A 16226-nucleotide genomic window follows, 5' to 3' on the forward strand; every position below is an offset into this window, starting at 1 on the left:
GCAACAGAGCAGTCGCCTACGGGCAAAGTTTCACGAAACACCACTTGCACCACTTTACTGCTTCGAATACTTTCGGTGCGCAAAGCGGTCCAGAACAACAGGCCCTATCTCGCACCTGCTGCGAATACTGCGAGGAGCTCATTTCACAATGGCGTCGGGAAGCAAGGGAACAAAGGACAAATGGTGATCGACGTCTTCCCACCGCCAGCGATTAGACATCAAAAGGGTGTTAGGGAGAGGCGGCCCCCCCGCCCGCACAACGGCTAAATTTCTCCGCGCCAACTGACCGATGCGCCGAGGAGTAGAGATCCACTGCGCGGCGAGAGTTATACGAGCGCTCTCTCCACCAATCGCAGTCCGGGCCCTCCAATGACGTCAACAGCATGCGCGCGCGCGAAAGCGCGCGCCTCCCAAGCTTTCCGCGCGGTTCTGAAACCGGGACGCCCACACGCTAGCGTGCGCGATATATCTATATATTTTTTCCCCCTTCCATCCTTTTCCCAACCTCGGGAGCCGATAGCAGGGCGCATATATAAAGCGTAGCGGAGCGAGTCGAACTCGGATTCAACGCGAGTTGCCACCTAGGTCCGAAGGAGGGCGCGCGCAGCACCTGGAAGAGCGCCTCAGCTGCGGAAGCACCAGCAAGAACAACACAGACTCGCGAGAAGCACCACCAGAAGGAGCAGTACCAGTGAGCTGCACCGAGACGCACCGTGACCACCACCACCAACCGCTAGTCCGTGGAGAGAAGGCGCTTTCCGATCGAAGCTCGCACCCGGGCCCATCTTGTGCGCGTCCGCAACTCCGACAACCGTCCCCTGCACGCCGCCCTTCCACACAGAAACTTCTCCCACCCGACCCCGAAAGTTCGTGACCGTAGTGTGCGACGCGCCCCGAAAGAGACAGAGAGACCCGCACGCGACGGGCCACTTTGGCACCGAGACCTCAGGTGAGTGACTTGAAAACTTCCTCGGGCAGATTCATCAAATGTCACTTTTTAGCACGCTTAGCTTTCGGGACAGGTAAACAAAGACGTGAAGAGCGAGAGAGAGAGAGAAAGAAAAAAGTTAGGTATCCGCTATTTTGAAGTTTGAAGCTTAAAATTTCTTGTCTTTATCTTCCATGAGTAAAAATTTATAAGAAGCCAGCGCTCAGTATTCTTCGCGTGCACGACAGGTAAGCTCAATTTCAGGAGAGAAGAAAATAGGTGCTATATTGAAATTTGAGTTTTATAGTTGTTTTTTTTTTCGTTTTTTTTTTTCGTTTGATCTATCTATAGTTCCGTGGAACATATTTTCGTGAGCTAGTGTTCAGTACTCTTTGCTTGCACGACCAGCAAGCTGACTTTAAGGTAGAAGAAAATAGGTATAGGCCTTACGTTGAACTGCAAAGCCTAATGTTTTTTTCTTTCTTTTTTTTTCTGTCTCTCTCTGGTTCCCTACAACAGATTTGTCATAAGTGATATCGTTCAGTATCCTATGCTTTCACGGCAGGTAAGCACGGACATAAAGGGTGAAAAAAATAGGTAGTTATTATTTTGAAGTGTACGGTTGAAGGCTTTAGTTTATCTTTCGTCATCCAAAGTGCAGCAAAGATGACAAAGTAATGCACAAAACTTATTTTTGTTCTTGTCGTCAATCAGACCTGTTCCTTGTTTCTTTGTCATTTCTCAAAGAACATCAGCCGAAGTTACATAACATTCGGTGAGCAGCATGGAAATAACGTTGTGTTCTCGTCGAACCGAGTTCGTACAGCGTTTTCGTGCGACAAACTGAAAAGTCGCTGAGTTTAAAAGAACGCCTTGTTACTGAGAAGCCTTTGTTTCTTGTCTTACTGCCTGATAGAAAGCGTACATAAAAGGTTAATAGGCGTTGCCTACCTTGGGGCAGTTGAACGCGCGCACGCGTTGATAGTTTGCATGCTTGAATTCAGTATCGCTTCTTTTTTTTAATTTTTTGCAAAGGTAAGTCGTAGAGCCGAGAATAGCCTTCGCTGGAAGGTGGCGAAATCAGTATCTCCGGGCATGTTGTTTTGACAGTCGCATTTTTTAACCTTTGAAATTAATAGCAACGTTTCTTTTTTTTTTTCGCTATCGAAAGCAGTACTCCTAAAATATATCGGGGACCATGCTCCCGACGCGATTCATTCTTTTCAGGCAGCTTTCTCGCAGTTGAACTATACGGCTGTTTCGATACCTTCGCGCGATACACATTGGCACCTCTAACCACTTACCAGACCAGCTAAAGTACCTGTGGAACGTAGTTTGGCAGGTATACGAAAAGAGGAAGGAGATGGTATATTCATAACTTTCACAAGCCGATGGCTGTGAAAACCGAACTGCGGAGCCCTCTAAGAGAACGGCTAGAGATGTTTGAAGGCACATTGCCTTCAACTTTCTTTTTAAATTCACTCGGAAGTGATTACGCAAAATATCCATCATGAGTGTGAAGTACAGCGCATGTGCAACTATAAAGAAGTGGTCTACTCATGTTCTTTCATCCGCTTTTGAGGAATGTGACACTGAATTGATCTAGACCTCTGTGTCGTCCCAGACGACCGAAAGCAACTTTGAGGAGTGTTTCGAAATCACTGAGATTGCGTGAAAATACCGGACGCGGCAGCAACATGGCAATGTACTATACACGTAGTTCCATCTTCATCGCTGCGTTTAAGCAATGAAATGCCGTTTTTATCGTAGCAAACATGATGAGATGGAGACATGGAGACGTACATGCAGACGCAGCTTTTGGCATCTAACCGTGGCATATCAATTTTAAAAATTGTTTTCAAGTTTGGAACAAAACAGTAGACAATAAAAAAGTACCTTGAAAAGCGACTATGTTCCACAGTTGTGTTCGGGTCTCAGGAGGATAGACAGAAGTGACTCATTCTGACAGTCTGGAATATTCCTTGCAAACGTTTGTATACTAAATATTTGCATCCACATGAACCAAGCGACGTTGAAAATGTCCACATCTGAACAACCCGCGCGAGAGTGTCCGATCACTATCGAACAGCGTGTGTTTCAGCATCTGTTCAAACACTGTCCGGAAAAGAAGGTGCGCTGGACAGTGGTCGCGGGAAGTGTTTGCGCCGGGATGGGAAATCTTGTCCTCGAAACTTGGGGGCGCTTTAATAAAGGGACAGGATGCCGAAAAAAAAGGAAGCGTCGATTTCAAACAAAGCGCAAAACACGGGGAGGCTGCAAGCTCGCCTCCCGGAGAGAAGGCAGGTAAGAGCAAATGCCGCGCGGGAATCTTACACATGGTCAGGGACGCGGAAAGCCTTACACTGGTAAGGGCACGGGATTACGGGAGTATATTCATATAAATGGTGTTAGCTGTCTTACTCTTTGTTTGCCGAGTGGGAAAAGTGGCGACACCCGGTTTCTATAGTAGAAATCACGCCTTTATTGTCCGCGATTGTGTTTGGACCTCCTGCAGATCTGCAAAGTGTGCTGAAGTCGCGTGTAACGCGGACGCTATTCGAAGTTGGGGCCCGGGATAGCGAATTTGACCCATAAATGTACGTACGCGAACAAGGAAGTTAAGACAGGAAGAGATGTACAGTGTTTCCGTAAGGGAAGTACGTACGTTAGCGTACAATCTACGGAGGCGAGCGAGACTGAATGCTCTTCAAGATTGTTTTAAGATCTTGTGAAAGAATATTGCAACGGGGACACCTATAACGTGGGTGGCTGGACATGTTTCAGAGACTCTGGGCATAGCGCCTCACTCCCTCTAAAGACGGACGCCTCTTTTGGACATGGATTCGTAAAGCTGGCCTCCCCTCCAGGCTTTAGGGTCTCTAGTCTGTAGCAAGTACGCTGCTAGCATATATATAGTGTCGTGGTCTTCGAAGCGTGTTCCATTTGCGCACTTCCTTCAGCGGCTGAGAGGTTTGAAGATATTTCGATGGCAGAGCAATGGTACAGCGGTACACATTTCTCGCAAACGCAAATTCATTCTTGGAACATTTCTTACTATCCTGAAACATCGATCACCGAGGCTTCGTCAAGGAAAACTCTGGTACGGATCGCAGCTCTCGCGCGCTTCACTGAGCTGAGTGAGCTGCGCAATGGAGTAAGAAATGTACAACTCGCTCGCAAACACCAATTTCCCTTCTTCACACGTTCTGCCGTCCTAGAAGAGCGATGCTCTACATGCTCCGTCAAGGAACGCGCTCAAACCCGACATGTATCGCAGCTTTTCGCCGCCCTTGACTTGTTTTATGGCAGACGCCTCTTACCTATTTCAATTTTCTCTTTACCTTCGACGCCGACGTATTCATGAATAACCTTTTTTTTTCACTTTGTCACTTGTCGTTTTACTCTTTGCTCACGACCTGTCAGTCAAATTTTGGGCAGTGGGAGCAGTGCCAACAAGCGTCGCATTGACAGATTTCCTCCGCTTGCAGCATTATGTCTGCGCACCTATACCAAAGACGTCGCCAAGCAGGCTCATTGTCGTAGTCACCTGTCATCGGCTATGATTCTAGTCATTCCCCGGCTCCCGCCAAGTATATGCATCCGGGTGTCTAGAAAGCGGTTGAACTTGCACGGTCGTCTCGAGGCTCCGGCCTCCCCTTTTTCTCTCAAAATAGGGCGCATCGTCTCTGAGTCGTCATCATTCTGAGCTTCAACGACCCACGTTGTGTTCGCCGTTCACTATCACACCGTAATATTAGTTTCTCACTTTCAAAGAAATTTGGCTGGCGAAAGCTTCAGCGTATTTGGAAATCCTAATACGGGCCCTATATGTAACATAGCTATTTGGGCACAGAGTGTGGTTCGAGAGAAAGCTTGTCTGAGCGTCTACCGCCTACTCCTTGCCTGAAGCACAAGTTTCAAGTCGTATAAATGCTGGGCGCTTTTTCTTTATATGTATAGAAAATCTAAGCGAGCTTAACGGATATACCTAGCGCACAGCTAGGCCGCAGTGTTCGTGCCCACCAGCCCTTGCTACAATAGACAATGCAGTTCTAAATTATATTTTTTTATATTTAATTCTTGTAAGTGCGCAGATGAAGCAATTCAAACTGATGTGCTAGCTGTCACAGCGGGGAGGTTACTTGAGGTAACCTTAAACTCCGGAAATATTTACCAATAATTAAACGATTGATTGATTGATTGATTTCACTTCTGAGAAAGAATAAAAATATTTAGCGGCAATTGAAGAGGTAATTGACGTCATTCGCTCGACATGCAATGCTACATGAGGAACGAAAGCTGATTTGTTGTATTAAACACAAATTTGAGAAAGTGCCAGGAAATGGTATCGGGCTTAAAAGTTACTAACGAGTTCGTGACGTTGCCGGTAGGATGCAAGAATAAATCATTATGACACATTGTCGATGCCTGCCTTTCAGGTTAAATGATGTTCTCAACAAAAGCATTTTTTAAAATTTTTACGTGGTATCCTGCGCCACAACTCTCTTACCGAGAGAGTGCACATCCTGGCTAACTAAAAGACAAGAACTCTACGCAGGGATTCCTAAAAACAATCAAAAACAAGATGCCGCTGCCAGTAGCGGCCAAACACTATCGATTGCGTTTAGACGCAAACCTTTTTAAAATAATTTAAGTGAATAATGCGCAAGCCCATGTCAAGAATACTGCCTTTAGCACTCGGCATTTCCAGATAGCCTTTTCCCCAAATAATGATCCAACTAAGTGCTGCATATAGCTTCGGTGACGGAACGAGAACGGGCTGCATTCAGCATGTCATTAACGACGGCCGACCAAACTAAAGTGAGAAGCTAGCCTACAGGCAGCTTAGGAAACGATAACACGTACCTTGCCATCGAATAACGTCGTTACGATCAACGTAAGCGCCACCCAGTACACGCCGTGGTTCGGCGCGCGCCCTGAGGCATACGGCGACAGATAGCATCAAGCTTAAGCCACCGGCGGTCAGCGATCAAGCGCAACAAATTTCTCTATGCAAGTGGCGATAAGGCTACCTGGCGAGGCGAAGCTATACCTCCAGGGGTGGCTTCCTAATGATGTAACGGTGCCACCGACCGGTCGGAAGACGGCTCTCCAGGAGTCTGTCCGCGGTCGAGCGTTATTTATGGCGCCTGCGCACAAATCGTACGCGCATTGCAGCGGCCCGAAGCGCCATAAGGTAGGCAAATCGCGCAACAGAATGCGGAAGCCAAGCGCGCACCAAACGAAACTCGCCGACGTTATGTGTATGCATACGCAGCGCTGAGTATTCGCTCAGCGTCAAGCAACCTCTCCCGGGTTGAAAGAAGCCAGCGTCTGCTTGCCATGAGATACAGTAGGTTTGCACGTAATCTAGCAGAGATGAGGTTCGACGGTGTTGTCTTTCACTATTTTTTTTTCTTCTTTCATTGCTAGGTTGTGGATAAAACACCCAAAAACATTTTCTTTGCTAGTAATCGCTAAATATACAGAAACGACTAGACTTACATTTGAAGTTCAAAGTACGAGTGTGATCCAGAAATTATTTACGCCCTCGCGTACCTCAGGATTTCATTAAAGTTTTACATCCATCCATCCATCCATCTCGCTATACAGGGTGTCCCAATATTATGCACGAAAGTTTTAAAATATGCAAATACCGCGTAGCTGGATAGAACCACGGTAATGTTGTGTGCCGTCGCTTGGAGATACTCAGATTATGTTTTGCATTTCGCCTAATTACATAATTCGTCCTAATTAGTTAATCAACTTCTCAAATATTATTATTAGATGAAAAGTGTCATTGAGAAAATTGAAGAGCAGCATGAAAAACTTCCGATACAGCTTTCTGTTGCTCAATACGTGCTACATAAAAGTGTTTTTTCCGAGCGTGAAAGAAGCCTGCGAATACACGCAACATTGTCGCGCGACTGGCCGCTCGAGGCGCTTTGTTACCTCCACATTCTTCCTCTGCGTATGACCTACGGGATCGCTTTTTCTCGTCACTGTCACGTTTTAATACGATAATAACCACAAACAACCGCTCCTTAGACGAACACGAGTAGAATACGAGGGTCAACTTTGGCATAGCAAATCGAGAACAAAAACAAATGAAACGGTTTCATAATGATCGCGTCATAGAATTGGAATGGTCAGGCGACGACTAACAATCTTTCGGATTTTTCTGTCCCGACAACATTTGGCTCGTACTTGACAACCGTTGAGCTGCTCTTGATACGACTGATATTCTCTTCCTTGCTTTCAACCACATTCCACACTAACTGAGCAGTAGCTTACATGTGTTTTCCCTATAGCTTCTATGTTTTTGATCACCTCCTTTTTCAAACCACTACCTCACCGTGTACTGTGTCCCCGATAATGTTTTTCGGAAGTATGTGTATACATAAATGCTCGCAACACATAGCCTGTAAACGAAAGGAATAGCAGAGAAGTGGGCTTCTCCCCATAAAGTCTCTTATTGCGATGAAGTCAGCTGTAAGAGTTCCTTACACTTACGTGCAGACACACTCTAAGATACGTCGGCGTTGGCACATTATCGGTGGTGACGCCCGTAAATAATTAATAAGAACTGCATCTCCTCTATGTAATGCGTGCGAAGAGCCATTACTTCCTGAACGTTGGTTTGCACTTCTCTCGGTGATGAATTCCCGACAGCTTGACAATCAGCTGTCGTGTAGTGTGGCCTGCTTTGCCTTAGCAAGGCAGGACGATTGTGCAAGAATGCGTTGAGTGGCAACATCATGCTTAAGCGTGTTTCGTATTCGCCAGGAAACCGGGCCCCTGTCCATCATGCAGGCATTCACTCCTATTGCTACTTTTGATTTTCACGATAACATATGCTTGCACTGATTCAGCTTCCTTATAAAGATAGAAAAATTTTGGAGAGCTGGACAAGATAGAGATATAAAGAGAGGAAAGGCAGGGAGTACAACCAGATGTGAGTCTCCAGTTAGCTATTCTGCACTGGGGTGGAGGAAATAGGGGTTCGAAAGAGGACAAATAGAAAGAGTGAGATAAAGAAAAAAAAAAGAAGGAACACGAATGGAGTTCCAATCAGATGCGTTCACACAGGCTGGTGAATCTCAAGAAGCGCAATAGCGCTTGCATGGTCTTCTGATGCAACGTTAAAATATCAAAATAAACCTTACGTGACGAAGCAAAAGACGACGTATTCTCCTATAATACCTATACAGGCTTATACTTTGTCACCGACATTTTCATTCTCGTCGATCGATGGCAATTATTATGTAACCAAAAGAATGAATCAGTCAGACCCCTCTAAGTGCGTAAAAGTTATGCATGAACGATTTTCCCCACGATTGCCGAATACAGTCCGTCTTCCTTCTTTTAACTTTTCACACGAAAGTGTTTTATGCCGGGCCCCATCGAAATTTCTTCCCATGTAGGTACGTCACGCACTTATCATCACTCTAGTCCCATGGCATCCCTGCGAGTGGCTCTATACTTTGCCGTTTTGTGAGCTGAAACTGGGACGGTCGGAGAACGCCACCAGATGTTGTTGCCGTCTGCGCATCATCTCGGCGGAACGCCTCGGTGGGCGGGCTGGACGGCGGCCGACGTCCGCTTTCTGGCGCGATCGCATGAAGACGCACGGCGAGCCTGCGCCGCGTTTTCATTTGCTTCGTGCGGGTGCTCTCGCGTCCGCGGCGTTTGGCGCACGTAGCGTTTTCGCTCGCTTAAAATACGCCATGCGATTACGCCACACACGGGCTCACCGTTCACGTCTGATATACCTATGGCGCCTGGTAGCCTCCGGAGTGTTGATTAAGCGCGCAGCAGCACTGGTCCCGTATGCTTGCTATTTCTCTCATTGCTTCGCCCTTCGAGGGAGACTGTAATAATAATAATAATAATAATAATAATAATAATAATAATAATAATAATAATAATAATAATAATAATAATAATAATAATAATAATAATAATAATAATAATAATAATAATAATAATAATAATAATAATAAGTTCGCATCAAAACACATCCACGATGCAGGGGACCAGCGGTAAGAGCTGCCGACATTGAAAGCTTGACGAAGCCGCAGCCCCCCACAAAATAGCGGCTGCACAGCTGTGGGATGCCAAATACATAAATCGCAGCGAGCTTACAGTAAGTTCTTAACAATGCAGAAGTACACATTTAATCGCTACAGTTTTAGAGGAAAAGACGGTTTACATCACGGTAACGCAAAAAATAACATTGACAAAACTAATATCACATCTACAGACAGTTGCAGTGGTAAGAAACAAAGATATTAAGGGGGTTTGAAATGAATGCGTAATTTTTTAACAAGCTATAGCTGTCTAAAGTAAGCTTGTTTCTGGATAATGTATCTAGTAGTCTGGGTAACTTGTTCTGTAACGTTTGTTGTTTTGTATGTTCGCACTTTCCAAGGTTCATTATTTCTTGTGGGATACACGGCTAATGTTTTCTGCCAGATAAGCCAGCTGCCGCAGAAAGGAATGAAAAGAAAATTCACCGACGGTTACGCTACTCCCTAATGCTAAATTTGAGCGCAACTCTATACGTGTTTTCGTTTCGCGATATATTGGCAGGCGCGGACAATCTGTCTCGTGCGGCACGTTGCAAACGGAGCGAAGTGTGGCGCGACTGCTTCGCTAATCTGGAGATTCGATCACCGCAGCCGCCGACAGGCCTCCGAGACTACGCGCGCTACTCTGGTGCCATCTCGTAGCCATCGTCGCCGCACTCCACTTTTCTTCTCACGCCTTCGCCCCTACCCTCCTTCTCCGCTTTCCGCCTCACGGTTCCGCTGCGCCCTCCTTTTCGCTTTCCTCCTCGCGTCTTTCATCCCCCGCTGCGCTCCGCGTTCACTTCTTTCATCTCTCGCTGTGCTCGTTCGCTCGGTTACGCCGACGCCGACGTTCGCCGCGGGAAAGGGCGCCTAAGAGCTGCGCTCTAAAAAGAAAGACTGTGCCCATTTACGGACTTGTATTTGTGCATGTGCAACGAAGCTGGCAGTGCTTCTTAGAATGCACGATTCACTTTCGTGTCATGACCAATTCATCTAAAACAGGAGAAACCAGTTCTTCCTCTCTCTCTTTCAACAATGAGCATCTTCGGAGGAGGAGCTTTCGCGTATTTGTTGGAAGTGTAATGTTTAATGGTAATGTGTAATGTTTCATGAAAGTGTATTAATTGTTCGAAGATGCCCGCGTCAGAGTATGGCTTTCTTTCGTGCCGACTGCGTGAAAAGATATTGACTCGGTCAATCAGGGATTTAAAATTCAATAGACTGCTTCAATAACGTGGTTTGTTATTTACCAGTTTAATGCTCGTGAATAGTTGTGCTGTAATCTTGCTCTGCACGCGAGGATACCATGCGGCTCGAGCAGAGTGTTTTGCGCATGCGCTGTCACAGCTCATCTACCGCGAAATTACTTTAGCAGTGACAAAGGCACAGCTTATAATGCTTTAGATAATCTAAACCCGAAATCTCCTACGATTTATAATTGGTGCGCATATAAGCTCTCACATTAATTGGAAAGTGTCGCGTTGAACACATGATTAGCGAGCCACTCACCCCGCTTGGATAATTAAGCTCTAGCTTTTACAAAGCTCCACTCGACGTAAGACTAGAGATGTCCAAGACGATGTAGTTTGTTGAAACTTGAATCCGCGTGATCTATCTCAGACCCTGCCCCGGCCAATGTAACTTGATCGGTAATGTAACGGCTTGACACGCGTGAGCTCTCGACACGTTGCATGAATGCATGCAGCTCTTGTCTTCGTCGCACACCTATAGAAAGACGAGAAGCATTATGCCTGCTCATATACGACAGCGCTTGCGCGCAAGGAAACTGTCTTGAAGAACTCACCACAGGACATCGCAGATGAACCTGCATGGAAGGTTTGTCTATACCCCCGCATTGCATACAAAAACGAGTGAGAGCGAGAGAGAGAGAGAGAGACGAATAAAAGGAAATATAGGGAGGTTAACCAGATTGGAATATTCGTTTGCTTGGTATCGGCCAAGAATATTGTTTTCCGTGAAGGGGCAGTTGTCAAGCTAGTCGACCGTGGGGCAGAGCGCTTTTCCTTGTGCGCTAAAACTAGCACTCTCACACAAAAGGTCCCCAATCGTCTCGTTGCAGCCACAGGCTTCACATTAATTCGGGACCTCTGGCCATTCCGATGAAGAAAATAGGCGAAAGCGGTTGGCATAGTATGTGTGTAAAGCGGGGGCATGCGCAATCCATGAGCCCACTTGCAGCGACAGAGGCTCAGCGCGAACGCGCTGATACCGAGCCATACACGTCTCAAGCCGACGGCTGCTACACCCTCGAAAAATATTCCGATGGAAGGTAAAGAGGAATGTATCCAATGCTATTTACAGGACATTTACAAGTACGAAGGCAAAGTGGATGGTGGACAATTCACGCAGGTGGAACGTCGGCGTCTTCGTCCCGGCTAACACTCGCTGTCCGGCCACTCCGTAACCACACAGCCACACGAATAACCACACGATGGTTATTCGTAATTTAAAGCGGAGCTCTTCTCCCAGGCTCTTCTCCCAACGTTGTTAAGATGGCTGTCCGGTCGAATAAACTAGGTCAATATAGGCCCGAATGGCGCTACCTGACGACGATGGGACGCGTCGGCTTCCACGTGCGACGGCGTTCCTAGCGCGTTCCTGACGCTTTTTCTACGCCGTTCCCCGACAACAGTCCTTGACCGGTGGCGTCACGGAAAATCACGCCGTTTTCTATGCACGCGGCAGGCCGAACAATTTTTTCTTTTATTGCGATAGCAATTATATGGACACTCAAAAGCAGATTTCTGCCGTCGGCGTCGCCGTCGCCGTCGCCGTGAGGTTCCGTATGACGTCAATGGAGATGAAATCGTCGCCGCGCGCCGCCGAACGCTGTATGTGCGAGTGAAAGGGCGCGAGGGGCGCGCGCTTTCACGGGGAGTGAACGCACGGCGGAGAACAAACGCGAGTTCTGCGCCGTGCTCGCTTAAGGGCTGCAGAAGTAGGCGTCTCTTTCCTCCTTTACAATCACCATATATGTAGAGCAAACGCGCCTTCTTCCGACGCGCGAGAGGCCGTGGGGGAGGGGGGGGGGGAGGGGGAGGGAAGGGAGGCGATGTTTAGCTGCGGCACCAAGTGCCTATTTATATCAGAGGCTCCGGCAACAGTCACCAACGCCGCACGCATTTTGAGCGAACGCGGGCAAAACGCCGACGGCGTCGACAACAGTTCTGCGTGTTGCCGGTGCTGCTGCATGTCCAAGTTTATACAGCTGATAAAGCTAATATCATTACTCCGTATAGCTCTCTACAAATTTGCTATCGCAATTGATGCTTCACCTTTCAGGTGAAACTACGACAACCTTTTTTTTTTTTTTTTTTTTTTCCAGTGGCCGTGATAGCATTATCCAGTCTAGCCGACCCTGAAGTATGCGCAGCAGCATATATAGCACATATCACCAGCTCAAGCGGGAAGCTATCACTCGGCTTTGACAGTCAACCTCCGACGGTTTCTGCCCATTTTTCTTTTTTTTTCGGACATGACGTGTCATTGAGTGCCTAGTAACTTTAATAGGCGGAGAAACAGCAGTTCTAAACGGGGCAAGAGCAGACGACAGGCACAGTGCTTGTGTTGGTCGTCTCGTCTATTATCACCTTTAAAACCACTGTTTTTTTTTTCTCCTCAAGTATGTAGTATACCAACCTGCACAAGTTAGCACACTGTTCAAGTAGTTTTCCTCATAAACATCTTGCCTTTGTGAAACACACGTAGATGCTGAGTTTCTAGGCGCTCTTGAATGCAAATTGATGTCCCTGCTTTCGTATCGCTCACGGGAGTACACGGGGAATGCGTCTATAGTCCTTGAATTTCATCATTGACGTGGCCGTAGTAGGCTGGTTTAGCGATCAAGCAAGATATTGACTTAGCTGAGGTCTACTGCTTACAGGATGCGATGCAAATGATGATGATGATGATTTTTTTTATGCGACGGCACACGCGGCCACAACGGACGCTTTTGGAAACCATTCTCTGCACGTAAGTTGATGCGGCGCCTGAAAAAAAAAAACAAAAAAGAAAAAAAAACAAAAAACACTCCCAGTGCCATAAGACGGGAAATGAGAGTTAGTCTTGCATTATGAGTGGGAATCACGTATGTTTATGAGGTTTTATGCTAACAGTTAGAGAAATCGGAAGGCCGAGAAATCGTTTCTTAAACATAATATGAAGAAGAGGAAGAAGTGCTCTTGCGTCTGTCGCTGTGCGCGCCATCAGCGTTCGGGGACTGCCTCGATTGCGTGAGACGTCATTGTCAAATAAATCGTCATATCACATTTGGTGGAGGTGCTGCAATCCCGGACCTCACCCTGGAACTTCGCAGCCGAACGTTGCCGACTGCTTCAACCGCTACCATGCTCGAGCCTACCGACAATCCGCCTGCAGCTTCCGCCGCTCTCATCATTTGCGGCGCCGTCCAGCGGCAGCGGGACCCTCCTGTCTTTAGCGGAGCCGGTGATACTGACGTGGAAGATTGGCTCACCGATGAGCGCGTCAGTGATCACAACAAGTGGGATGACCCGACGAAGTTACGTTACGCGACAACCGACCCATATGTTTCGCTTGCTGTTTCGCCGGCCATGTCGCGCGCTTCTGCCATCGTCGCATGCCACCTGCTAGCCCTGCTGGCGCAACGCCTAGGCATGGATATTCCCACGATGCAACCGGGCATTCCATGCGTCCCGACCCAGAGTATTCGCCGTCTCCTCGACGCCCTTTCGGCAACCATCGTTATCCGTCACCGCGTCGTCGCTCGCTTTCCCCCTTACGTCGTCGCCAGTCACCTAGCGAGGGAAATTGGTTGCTGCATGCAAGTCCTCGCGCTTCTTCAGAATTTTCGCTCGTCGTTTGATTGCGACCAACCATCCCTGGGACGTATGGCGACCGCCCCTCACAGCATCCACACTGGTTCCCATCCACCATTACGCCAGCGACCGTACCGCTTGTCGGCGGCTGAGCGACAGATAATTACCGTGCAAGTCGACGATATGCTGCATCGTGGCGTCATTCGGCCTTCCCACAGTCCTTGGGCGTCTCCTGTAGTATTAGTACGCAAGAAGGACGGCTCAATACGCTTCTGTGTGGATTACCGTCAGCTCAATAAGATAACGCGTAAAGATGTCTATCTGCTGCCTCGGATAGATGACGCCCTCGACTCCCTACAAGGCGCAGAGTACTTCTCATCTTTGGATCTTCGCTCCGGCTAGTGGCAAGTGCCGATAGCTGAAGACGACTGTGAGAAGACCGATTTCGTCACGTCCGACGGCTTGTATGAATTTACCGTAATACCATTCGGGCTCTGCAACGCGCCCGTTACTTTCGAGCGTATGATGGACACTATCCTTCGTAACTACAAGTGGAAAGCATGTCTGCGCTACCTTGATGATATTGTCGTGTTTTCGCCCGATTTCCCGACGCACCTCGTTCGCTTGCGTGAGATCCTGACGTGCCTCACCTCTGCCGGCCTCCAACTCAACATCAAAAAGTGCCGTTTTGCTGCCCGCAAGTTAACAATATTGGGACACGTTGTTTCGAAGGATGGTGTACTTCCTGACCCAGCCAAGCTTCGCGTGGTCGCAGAGTTTCCGATGCCCACTACTCTTAAAGCACTCCGCAGCTTTATAGGGCTCTGCTCTTACTTTCGGCGTTTTGTGCGCAATTTTGCCACTATCATCGCATCACTGACCAATTTGCTTACTGCTAGCAGCGGCATCTCCGCGTGGTCAACTTCGTGTGACGAAGCCTTCAAGCAACTACGTCGTCTACTTCGCCGCCCATCCTTCGACACTACGATCCCACAGCGCCCACAGAGCTACACACGGACGCAAGTGGCATCGGACTTGGTGCAGTCCTAGCGCAACGGAAAGGCGGCTACGACGAGTACGTCGTCGCATATGCGAGCCGCACTTTAAAGAAGGCAGAAGCCAACTACTCTGTCACAGAGAAAGAGTGCTTGACCATTATTTGGGCTCTCGTCAAATTTCGTCCATACCTCTATGGTCGCCCTTTTGACATTGTTACCGACCACCACACCCTTTGCTGGCTGTCCTCGTTGAAAGGTCCGTCAGGTCGCCTCGGCCGCTGGGCACTTCGCTTACAAGAATATGACATCCGCGTTGTCTACCGATCGGGCAGAAAGCACTCTGACGCCGATGCACTTTCCCGATCACCGATACCTTCCGATGTGGCTTCAGTGTCAATGCCCTTCGCATCCATGTCGACCATCACCGTCGCTGATATGCCGGCCGAACAGCGTAAGGATCCCCTGCTTTCAACTATGCTGAATTTCCTCCATCATCCATCCGTCACACCCTCCTCTCGAACACTTCGTCGCCAAGCCGCTCACTTTGCTGTCCGCGAAAACGTCCTTTACCGCAGGAATTATTTGGCTGATGGACGCAAATGGCTGCTTGTGATACCACGACACATGAGTGCTGACATATGCGCTTATTTCCATGCCGCTCCTCATAATGGTCCCGCCGGCGTTCTGAAAACGTACACTCGGCTGAGGCAGCGTTTCTACTGGCACGCCATGTATCACTTCGTGCACCAGTACGTACGCGCTTGCACGGCGTGCCAAAGGCGTAAAATTCAACAGCACCCTCCTGGCGAGTTACAGCCGCTCCCCTGCCCGGCCCGGCCATTTGATCGCGTCGGCATAGACCTATACGGGCCACTTCCCTGCAGTTCCTCGGGAAACCGATGGATAATTGTAGGTGTCGACCACTTGACGCGCTACGCCGAGACTGCCGCACTTCCGGCGGCTTCTGCGCGTGACGTTGCCTTCTTCATCTTGCGGAGCTTCGTTCTTCGACATGGAGCACCACGCGAACTGCTCAGCGACCGGGGGCGTGTGTTCCTGTCCGAAGTAATCCAAGCCCTTCTCGCCTGCATGCAGCATCGTTCACCGCAAGTCTACCGCCTACCACCCGCAAACGAACGGCTTGACAGAGAGGTTCAACCGCACACTCGGTGACATGTTGACTATGTGCGTTGCCTCGGACCACAGTACTGGGACACTGTTTTGCCGTTCGTAACGTATGCGTATAATACGGCCACACAAGCTACCACTGGCTTTTCGCCATTCTTTCTGCTATATGGCCGCGAGCCCTCGCGTACAATGGACACACTGCTTCCATACCGACCCGACGCTTCTGAATGCACGCCAGTGTCTGAAGCCGCCAAATACGCAGAGGACTGAAGGCAGCTCGACC

At 48.4% G+C, this 16226-nt stretch overlaps 1 protein-coding gene across 1 annotated transcript in view; it reads left to right on the forward strand.

Annotated features, from left to right (window-relative positions):
• The first annotated feature begins 527 nt into the window (after nt 1–527).
• Nucleotides 528–16226, forward strand: part of LOC119449924 (uncharacterized) — an 80992-nt gene continuing 65293 nt past the window's right edge. Inside the window, exon 1 of the mRNA XM_037713214.2 lies at nt 528–949. The gene's annotated coding sequence lies outside the window, so the exon portion shown is untranslated. The remainder of the gene's footprint in view (nt 950–16226) is intronic.

This window comes from Dermacentor silvarum, chromosome 4, assembly GCF_013339745.2.
Source record: "Dermacentor silvarum isolate Dsil-2018 chromosome 4, BIME_Dsil_1.4, whole genome shotgun sequence".
Taxonomy (NCBI): Eukaryota; Metazoa; Arthropoda; class Arachnida; order Ixodida; family Ixodidae; genus Dermacentor; species Dermacentor silvarum.